This window comes from Ranitomeya imitator, chromosome 10, assembly GCF_032444005.1.
Source record: "Ranitomeya imitator isolate aRanImi1 chromosome 10, aRanImi1.pri, whole genome shotgun sequence".
Lineage (NCBI taxonomy): Eukaryota > Metazoa > Chordata > Amphibia > Anura > Dendrobatidae > Ranitomeya > Ranitomeya imitator.
Window position 1 is genome coordinate 140,569,513 of NC_091291.1, and position 10,666 is coordinate 140,580,178.

Consider the following 10,666-nt stretch of genomic DNA (forward strand, 5'->3'; position numbering starts at 1 on the left):
GATTTGGTTAAATATAATCAGCAATACTGTTATACACTCTAGTACACATCTAGGTTGCAGATTTGCTGCTAAATTTTCTGCATTGTATCTGCAGCAAAATGTGCATGCGATGCATGTGCTGCTATGCTGCAGATTTCCCTTTGCAATGCAAACTATGAGGTCTGTGATGAAATCCACACATACAGTTATATGAAAAAGTTTGGGCACCCCTATTAATCTTAAGCTTAATCTTTTATAAAAAAAAATTGGGTTTTTTTTTCCAACAGCTATTTCAGTTTCATATATCTAATAACTGTTGGACACAGTAATGTTTCTGCCTTGAAATGAGGTTTATTGTACTAACAGAAAATGTGCAATCTGCATTCAAACAAAATTTGACAGTTGCATAAGTATGGGCACCCCACCAGAAAAGTGACATTAATATTTAGTAGATCCTCCTTTTGCAAAAATAACAGCCTCTAGTCGCTTCCTATAGCTTTTAATGAGTTCCTGGATCCTGGATGAAGGTATTTTTGACCATTCCTCTTTACAAAACAATTCCAGTTCAGTTAAGTTTGATGGTCGCTGAGCATGGACAGCCCTCTTCAAATGATCCCACAGATGTTCAATGGTATTCAGGTCCGGGTACTGGGATGGCCATTCCAGAACAGTGTAATTGTTGCTCTGCATGAATGCCTGAGTAGATTTGGAGCTGTGTTTTGGATCATTGTCTTGCTGAAAGATCCATCCTCTACGTAACTTCAACTTTGTCACTGATTCATGAACATTATTGTCAAGAATCTGCTGATACCGAGAGGAATCCATGCGTCCCTCAACTTTAACAAGATTCCCGGTGCCGGTATTGGCCATACAGCCCCAAAGCATGATGGAACCTCCACCAAATTTTACTGTGGGTAGCAAGTGTTTTTCTTGGAATGCTGTGTTTTTTGGCCACCATGCATAATGCCTGTTTGTATGACTAAACAACTCAATCTTGGTTTCATCAGTCCACAGGACCTTCTTCCAAAAAGAAATTGGCTTCTCCAAATGTGCTTTTGCAAACCTCAGCCGACTCTGTTTGTGGCGTGCTGGCAGAAACGGCTTCTTTCGCATCACTCTCCGAACAGCTTCTCCTTGTGCAAAGTGCGTTGTATAGTTGACCGATGCACAGTGACACCATCTGCAGCAAGATGATGCTGCAGCTCCCTGGAGGTGGTCTGAGGATTGTCCTTGACTGATCTCACCATTCTTCTTCTCTGCCTTTCTGATGTTTTTCTTGGCCTGCCTCTTCTGGCCTTAACAAGAACTGTACCTGTGTTCTTCCATTTCCTTACTATGTTCCTCACAGTGGAAATTGACAGGTTACATCTCTGAGACAGCTTTTTGTATCCTTCCCCTGAACAACTATGTTGAATAATCTTTGTTTTCAGATCATTAGACAGTTGTTTTGAGGAGCCCATGATGCCACTCTTCAGAGGAGATTCAAACAGGAGAACAACTTGCAAGTGGCCACTTTAAAGGGAACCTGTCACCCCGTTTTTTCAGATTGAGATAAAAATACTGTTAAATAGGGCCTGCGCTGTGCGTTACAATAGTGTATGTAGTGTACCCTGATTCCCCACCTATGTTGCGAAATACATTACCAAAGTCGCCGTTTTCGCCCGTCAATCAGGCTGGTCAGGTCAGGTGGGCGTGGTGACATCGCTGTTTCTTCCCTAGCTTTCCGTTGGTGGCGTAGTGGTGTGCGCATGTCCAAGTGCCGAATCCACTGCGCGCAGGTGAAGAAAAAGCGCGCGATCTGCGCTATTACCCTTGTCATCGGTGGGGGCGGCCATCTTCCTGAGGCCGCGCGTGCGCAGATGGAGTGCTCTGCTGCACGGGGCTTCAGGAAAATGGCCGCGGGATGCCGCGCGTGCACAGATGGAGATCGCGGCGGCCATTTTCCTGAAGCCGAGATGCAAACTCGGCTTTGGGAAAATGGCCGCCGCGATCTCCATCTGTGCACGCGCTTTTTCTTCACCTGCGCGCAGTGGATTTCTACATCCGGTGGTCGGCATGCCGCAATCTGACTGCTCTAACTGTAAAGAACCCTTTCCTATTTAGTGGTTGGAATCGCCCCCTGGTGTTAAGTATGTCAATTCTGAATACAAAGTTGCAGAAAATGTAGATACAATTTGTTGAATTCTCATATACTTAGTTGGTACTTTATTAAACTGTGCACACTAAAAATAGCAGAATATAGGCAACATGTGAATAAGCTAGAAAACCCTAGTGTTAGGAGTCCGAGTACCCTCATTAATTATATTTGACATTTGTGAACTTTTTAATATGCCGACAACATTATCGATGTTAATTCAACTATGAATCCTAAACATATTACCAACTATTGGGGTCTCTTCACTTCAAAATCTGGCTAATAATGGTCTCCCTGCCCTGATTTCAGCCCCTAGCAGACAAGGTGGAGTCTTCCGTGTACAGATTTATATGCACTCCCATGATGTGATGGAGTCCTCCAGAGCTGTGCCATCATTATCTGCAATCATCCTGGACACATTCTGTAACTATCAGTTCCTGCAGTGCTACAGCCTCAGGACAATGAGCACAACATTATCCTTATACCTGGCTGTGCTAATGATGAGGCTGTAACTGGGAACACCATTAAATGTGGGAGATTTATTTTCTAACAGAAGTATATATATATATATATATATATATATATATATATATATATATATATATATATATATATATATATACACACACACACACACACACACACACACACACGAGTCACTGCACAGAATAAAAAAATCATGGGACATGTGATAAATTAATCTGGTCATTTTAACACATATAAAACTGAACCACAAATTGTACAAACGAAAGCAGAGCAGTATAATAGAGGCAAATCTCTCAAGCAACCCTGATGGATCCAGAACTGCACTCATTCTGCTGGTGCAGTCACTGTGTAGATACATTACATTACTGATCCTGAGTTACATCCTGTATTATACTCCAGAGCTGCACTCACTATTCTGCTGGTGCAGTCACTGTGTACATACATTACATTACTGATCCTGAGTTACATCCTGTATTATACCCCAGAGCTGCACTCACTATTCTGCTGGTGCAGTCACTGTGTACATACGTTACATTACTGATCCTGAGTTACATCCTGTATTATACCCCAGAGCTGCACTCACTATTCTGCTGGTGCAGTCACTGTGTACATACATTACATTACTGATCCTGAGTTACATCCTGTATTATACCCCAGAGCTGCACTCACTATTCTGCTGGTGCAGTCACTGTGTACATACATTACATTACTGATCCTGAGTTACATCCTGTATTATACCCCAGAGCTGCACTCACTATTCTGCTGGTGAAATCACTGTGTACATACATTACTGATCCTGAGTAACATCCTGTATTATACCCCAGAGCTGCACTCACTATTCTGCTGGTGCAGTCACTGTGTACATACATTACATTACTGATCCTGAGTTACATCCTGTATTATACTCCAGAACTGCACTCACTATTCTGCTGGTGCAGTCACTGTGTACAGAAGAAAATCATATGGTAACCCCCCAAAAATATATATATTTTATTAGATATAGTTAAAATGCCACCAACCTGTGGCTACACCACACAAAACAAAACACACCATGAAAAAACTAGTGTGGGGATGGAGAATCCCTATATGGTACCTATGCTGGTGTCTACGTGTCTGCGGGGGTTGGCGCCCTAGGTGATGCGAGCTTGGCGCCCCCGCTCCACGGTGACTGACCCTAGGGTCCCTAAATTAACCCTAGTGATCCAATTGGGTCCCTCTGCCCACACAAAGATATACTAAAGGTACCCCTAATAATCTAGACATAGATCAAACTCATAAATAGGGAGTCCTATGCCCCACACCGTGCTATAAAAACAAATAGAGAACATGTAGATAGGTTTATTGACGGTAGTCTAATGCAATTTACACAGTCACTGATTATTATTGAACAGACTTATCTTTCTCATAGATTATTGCAATGACAATCCACCTAAAACCGCCAAAATATGGCTATGATCTAGTTTTGCACCTTATTCAGTTTTAACTGGTATATACAGTATTAATATCATTAAGGTCACAGCTGCTAAAAAGATTCAACAGACTATATCTCATGAAATAGAGAAAACAAAACTCCAAGTGGCTAACAAACCCACGGCCCAATTATAGTGCCGTGCCTATAGGATATCACCGTTAAATCCACAGCCAATGCCCCCCTTAAGATAATATTATATGGAGGCTGTTATCACATAGGTGGAAAAACTCAAGGAGCACGTGATACTCATCGCCAGGTAAGGTGCCGTCCGCCTACTGTCTGTTTTGCCTCAGGCTGTACGGTGAATCTTTCTTTACATGAACAGAAGCATACATGTCACATTCTCATACAAAAAGCACAGTTGATGCTCAGACTCGGTCATGGCAGTAACAAAACACCTGTAGAACCAGGGTGACTAAAAAGGACGTCAGACGATAATTACTATTGTCACCAGCTGTACAATGATAGCAGAAATGGTTGTATACAGTGGCAGAACTGATATCGCTAATTAATTACGCTTCCCCGCACCCTCAGAGCTGCTGTCAGAGCCACTTTGTGGATCCTTCCATCAGTGCACAATGGTGGAGAAGCGGGTTAAGGTTCAGTATTAGATGTGAACCCCTCACTGTTCAGGGTTTGTAATTAACTTTTTTCCTGGCTGCTTTAATTATGAAATCTCATCTCCCTCCCGCTTCTTGTTTACTAGTCGCGCTGTTTTTCTAGCAGGCATCTAGTGCCCAGCGGGCGCTTCACCCGGACTCATGCTTCTCTGGAGTCTAATTTTCAGAATTCTGTAAGAATATTAGACAGGATACAGTTCTGCAATCAACAGTAATATAAAATAAGGACTAATGTGTCATAATAGTAGTATGGTGTGATTTAGAAAAATTATACAAGAGATCATCAGATTTTCTATGCAGACTGACCCAATGAGGTCGGGTTCAAGCAGTTCATACAAGGACAGCAATGCCTTGTCTGGCTATGGGTCTCCCAAAACGAGCTTCTCTTGTCAATTAGGGGGGGGAGTTCTTATAATAATATGTGCCCACAAAACTGAAAGTATGCAGAATTTTCCTGAAGAAATCCGGACTCCCTTCGCAGGAAATCCGCTTGCTTTTTTTTAGCATTTTTATCACTTTTTTTGCGCGTTTTTTCGGAGCATCCCAATACAGTAATATAGCGGCAAATCCGCAGATTTTCCGCAAAATTAATGAACATGCTGCGTTTTTTTCGGCGATGCATTTTTTTTGCGGACAAAAACCCAGCATGGGTACAAAAATTGTGGAATGCATTAAAATAATGGGATGCTTAATGTAGGCGTTTTTTAAGCAGAAAACTGCCGCAAAAACGCTAAAAATCCAGAATGTGGGCACATAGCCAAAGTTGGAAGAGGATATCAACGCACTGCTCGGACTGGCCGATGGCTCTCCTTACCCAAGCGTGGCAGTATGTGTTTTTATGCAGCTGTCACGCTCTGGTCGGGAGAGCTGCCATCCAGTCCGAGGACTGCGTTGTAATCCTAGCTCAAGATATACAGCCATCTGACCTTTCCCTAAGGCTACAAGTTTGAAACAGGAGACCCGCGATCAGACTGAGCATTGCGGTCCATTAAAAAAAAAAAAAAAAAAAAAACAACAGCACACTAATACCAATAATTATGCTTGCTTCATTCCTGACAGATAATGGCTGTATCTGCCTCTCTATAACATCGGCGAATCGCACCCGCTGCTGTTAACTAGAGTTGGGCACATTTTTCAATATTTGGTTTGGATTACGATCCCCGGCGAATATTGTTTTTGCAATATTCACCGAACATAGCTGAACGCCATTGGACTCAATGGGAGTAGAAATGAGCAAATTTGTTTGTAAGCAATCGTTATACACAAATTTGGCACGAATATGGCAAATTCGGACTCGGCGATCGTTTTTCAAACATATTGGCTCATCTCTACTGTTAGGCTGTGTGCACACGATGCAGATTTGGTGCAGAATTTTCTGCATAAAATCTGCATCTCCTGGCAGAATCCACAGGTGCATTTTTTATGCGTTTTTTGTGCGTTTTTTTATGCGTTTTTTGTGCAGATTTTACCAATGGATTTCTATAATGGAGGGGTGCAGAAACGCTGCAGAACTGTACAAAAGAAGTAACATGCACTTCTTTGAAATCTGCAGCGTTTCTGCGCAGATTTTTCTGCACCATGTGCACAGCTTTTTTTTCACATTGATTTACATTGTACTGTAATCACAGTGCAGTTCTGCAGCGTTTCTGCTGCAGAAAAATCTGCTGCAGTTCTGCACTAAATCTGCATCGTGTGCACATACCCTTAACGTCAAAGGCTACATTCACACTAGCGTTTTCTGCAATCCGTCACAATGCGTCGTTTTGCAGAAAAAACGCATCCTGCAAAAGTGCTTGCAGGATGCGTTTTTTCCCCATAGACTTGCATTGACGACGCATTTGCGACGGATTGCCACACGTCGCATCCGTCGAGCGACGGATGCGTCGTGCTTTGGCGGACCGTCGGGAGCAAAAAACGCTACATGTAACGTTTTTTGCTCCTGACGGACCGCTTTTTCCGACCGCGCATGCGCGGCCGGAACTCCACCCCCACCTCCCCGCACCTTAAAATGGGGCAGCGGATGCGCCGGAAAAATGCATCCGCTGCCTCCATTGTGCAATGCGTTAAACGCTAGCATCGGAATCTCTCCCCGACGCATTGCGACGGGGAGATTCCGACGCTAGTGTGAAAGAAGCCTAATATGCAAGAGCCGGGGGACGAGCCGTTACATGTGCCCATTGCCCCCCTGCGACACAAGCATGGGGTGCTGATTTGTTGCTGTCTGCTGAACCCCACTGTGCATGCTATTACAACAATCCTCTGAAGACCAGCCTGAGGGTAATGTTCAAAAGGGATTACGATGCTCATTACATACTATATTCAGTATTACAGCAGATGGCACAAGCGATCAGAGGATCAAGTCCCTTAGAGGAATTACAAAAGAAAAAAAACATTTTTTTTTTAAACTAAATCTAGATAATGTCACTATTTCCGTAAAAGTCTGGTCTATCAGAATATAAAACGAATTAACCCAATTATTAAATGTTGCAAAGAGAAATAACATAAAAATGCTAGATTGCGTTTTTTATTCACCACACAAAAATGATCAAGACGCCATAATTACTCCAAAATGGTACCAATAAAAATGTCAGTTCGCCGTGCAAAACATCATCGCTCCATCAACTAAAAAAAATAAAACATTACTAGTGTTTAGTGAACGTGCTCAGGTGCTAACCCAGTGACTTCGGCGTGCTCGGAAAACATGTTCGAGTCCCCATGGGGTCTTGTGGGTGTTCGACAGTCGCATCACATGCAGGAATTGTCTGACAATCAGGCAATCTCTGCATGTGGTGCAGATATTAAACAGTCACGAGACATGCAGGCACGAGGATTCGAAAATATTTTTCGAGCACGCCGAAGTCAATGGGTTAGCACTGGAGCATGCTCAGATAACACCTTATCCCAGCACGTTCACTCATCATTAAACATTACATAATTATTTTTTTTTTTTTAAGAATTTCAGTTATTTTTTTTCACCATTTAAATAAGCAGAAAATAAACTATACATGTAATAATGTCATAATTCTACAGACCCGGGAGAATCCCAACATCAGATCATTTTTCCCATTCAATGAATGCCATAAAAACAAAACCTGAAAAAGAGATGGGTTCTTTGCGCAATTTCACCACGTATGGAATTTTTGTTCTTTTTTTTCCAGTTCATTGGATGGTATAGTGAATGGTTTAATGGTGGAATTGGAAACTCTTCTTGAAAAAAAAAAAAAGCCCTCCTTCGTCAATGTCGACGGATGAGGCCTAAGGCTATGTGCACACGTTGCGGATTTTGCTGCGGATCCGCAGCGGATTGGCCGCTGCGGATTGACAGCAGTTTTCCCTGAGTTTACAGTACCAAAAGCTATGGAAAACAAAATCTGCAGTGCACATGCTGTGGAAAAAAAGCGCGGAAACGTAGCGTTGTTTATTCCGCAGCATGTCAATTCTTTGTGCGGATTCCGCTGCGGTTTACACCTGCTCCTCAATAGGAATCCGCAGGTGTAAAACCGCAGGTGGAATCTGCACAACATCCGCAAAAAAAAAAATTGCAGTAATTCCGCAGTGCGGTTTACCTGCAAATTTACCAAAATCAGTCCGGAAAAATCCGCAGAATAATCCGCAGCGTGTGCACACGTTCAGGATTTCTCACAGAAAATTCCTGAGAAAAACCTGAAATTTTCTGCAAGAAATCTGCATGCGTTTTTGCCGCGTTTTTTTTCCGGACAAATGCATTTTGTAGTGGGAAATCCACAAAAAAACCCCCGCAAAATTAATGAATATGCTGCGTTTTTTACCGCGATGCGTTTTTTACGGGGAAAAAAACGCATCATGTGCACAAAACATGCGGAATTCATTCTAAATGATGGGATGCTTATTGCATGCAGTTTTTTTGCGGTTTTATAGCATTTTTATCAGGAAAAAACGCGAAAAAACAGCACCGTGTGCACACAGCCTCCAGGTGCACACAGACGGCCGTGATCCTCGGACTGGCCATCGGCTCGCCTGTCCCGAGAGTGACAGCATGTGTTTCTATGCAGTTACATAATCGCTGTCACATTATGCAAATGATTTTGGCGGCACAACATATGTCATCATGGAGCGAGGGAACCTCAGAACTAGATATGGAAAACCCTGGTCCGGAGCGTGGTGACATACAGACTAGAATACATGAATACAGCTCTATATCAGGGCAGGAGGCTCCTGTCCTCAGGTAATGGGTCACTTACCTGTGGTCTCACACAGTACAGGCCTGCAGGAAGCTGACGGGGATGGACAACACCTGAGGTGGATGGGAACGGCGAAACCTTCTCCAGAGCAGACCGCCAGTCACATGCTGCATGGTAAGTCACATACATGCATCCATCCAAGGTAAGAACGTATCTGAAAGTGTACAGGTTATCTAGACTGGACGCAACTGTAACAAACGCTCAGCAGTGACAAGTATTAGGTCTGCACAGTCCTGAGGTAAGCAAAAACCTTCCAATGTGCTGCCAGCAAGCAGAGATATTTCCTAAGGTGAGGAATTGAACCAATAGATTAGATTGACCAAGTTTATTTCTTTACAGTCGGGGTATTTTTATCAGGTTTTTCGTGTTAAATTAATTAAAATGGCTGCACAACGTCTGAGGATGTGACGCAGACTTTGAGTTTCTTCACTTTTTTGGGGCCTTTTTTTGGCCTTTGTTCACACACTGTTCTTAACCCGTTTAAAATGCAGCATTTTACTGTCCCGGCAAAGTGAATGAGATGGCTGAAACGTAATATCACTTCTGTCAGCATTTTCCACAAAAAAACGCATTAAAACGCGCATATTTTTCGCAGCGCTTTTCCTGCAAACGCGGCAATATCTGCAGCAGATTAAGCACTGAATATAAGCGTCACCACTGCAACTATTCTGAGGGGAAAATGGCACAAAAGTGACGCTAAATCGTCCATGGATCCCGTGTTACATGTATACGGCAGTTGTGGGTGTGCATCACCTCCACTGTCACCTGCGCCATGTTGTACTCGTACATCACTACTGTCCTCCATAGAGAAACACCTGACAATCGCCTCAGTCATTTACTGACTGCTGAGGTAAGACGAAAGCTGAGCTCTCATTGGTTCCTGTGCTCAGGTAAGATGAAAGCTGAGCTCTCATTGGTTCCTGTGCTCAGGTAAGATGAAAGCTGAGCTCTCATTGGTTCCTGAGTGCTCAGGTAACATGAAAGCAGCTGAGCTCTGGTGATTGCTTCCTGTGCTGCTGAGGTACAGTAAAAGCTGAGCTCCCATTGGTTGCTGTGCTGTGGTAGATGGAAAGCTGAGCTCTGATTGGTTGCTATGGGCCACAGACAGCATCTGGTTTCTAATCAATCCCTTATACAACTATAAAGCAGTCACTAATTATTCTGATGATGATAATGGAGATATTGTTAAACTCTAAAGTGCATTACTTACGGTAGGTCTCTATAGTCTCGTTATCTCTTAACTTTTTGCTCCTCTCTTGGCTGGCCATAGCAACCAATCACAGCTGAGCTTTTAATTGTTCAAAAGCAAAACTTTAAATAAAAGCTGCACCATGATTGGCCCGTCTCTCTACATTGAGAACATGGTGCCCGTGAGGCGCCGCCGTTGTCATCAGTTCTGCGACTTTTCCTGTGAGGTGACATTACTGCAGCGGTTTTGATTTGAATCCTGGTGTTTGTGTGGAAAAATGTCCTCTGTGCGCCCAGGAAATCTCAGGTATTCGCTGCGCTATCACTGCAACAAGGACGCCACAAAAATAGCTGACCTTTACCGAGTCTGTGTGACAAATGAGGTTTACTTCTCAAAAGGAGGTAAAAACAGCAGGAAAGAAGCGGGACGAGAGCGAGCGGGTACAGAACCGCACCTGCGACACGGCGGAGAACACACACACTATACTGTAAATTATAGAACTGCTAATCCTGTGTGATACTGACTGCTGAGCCGTGTATCTTATCCTGTGTGATACTGTGCTGAGCC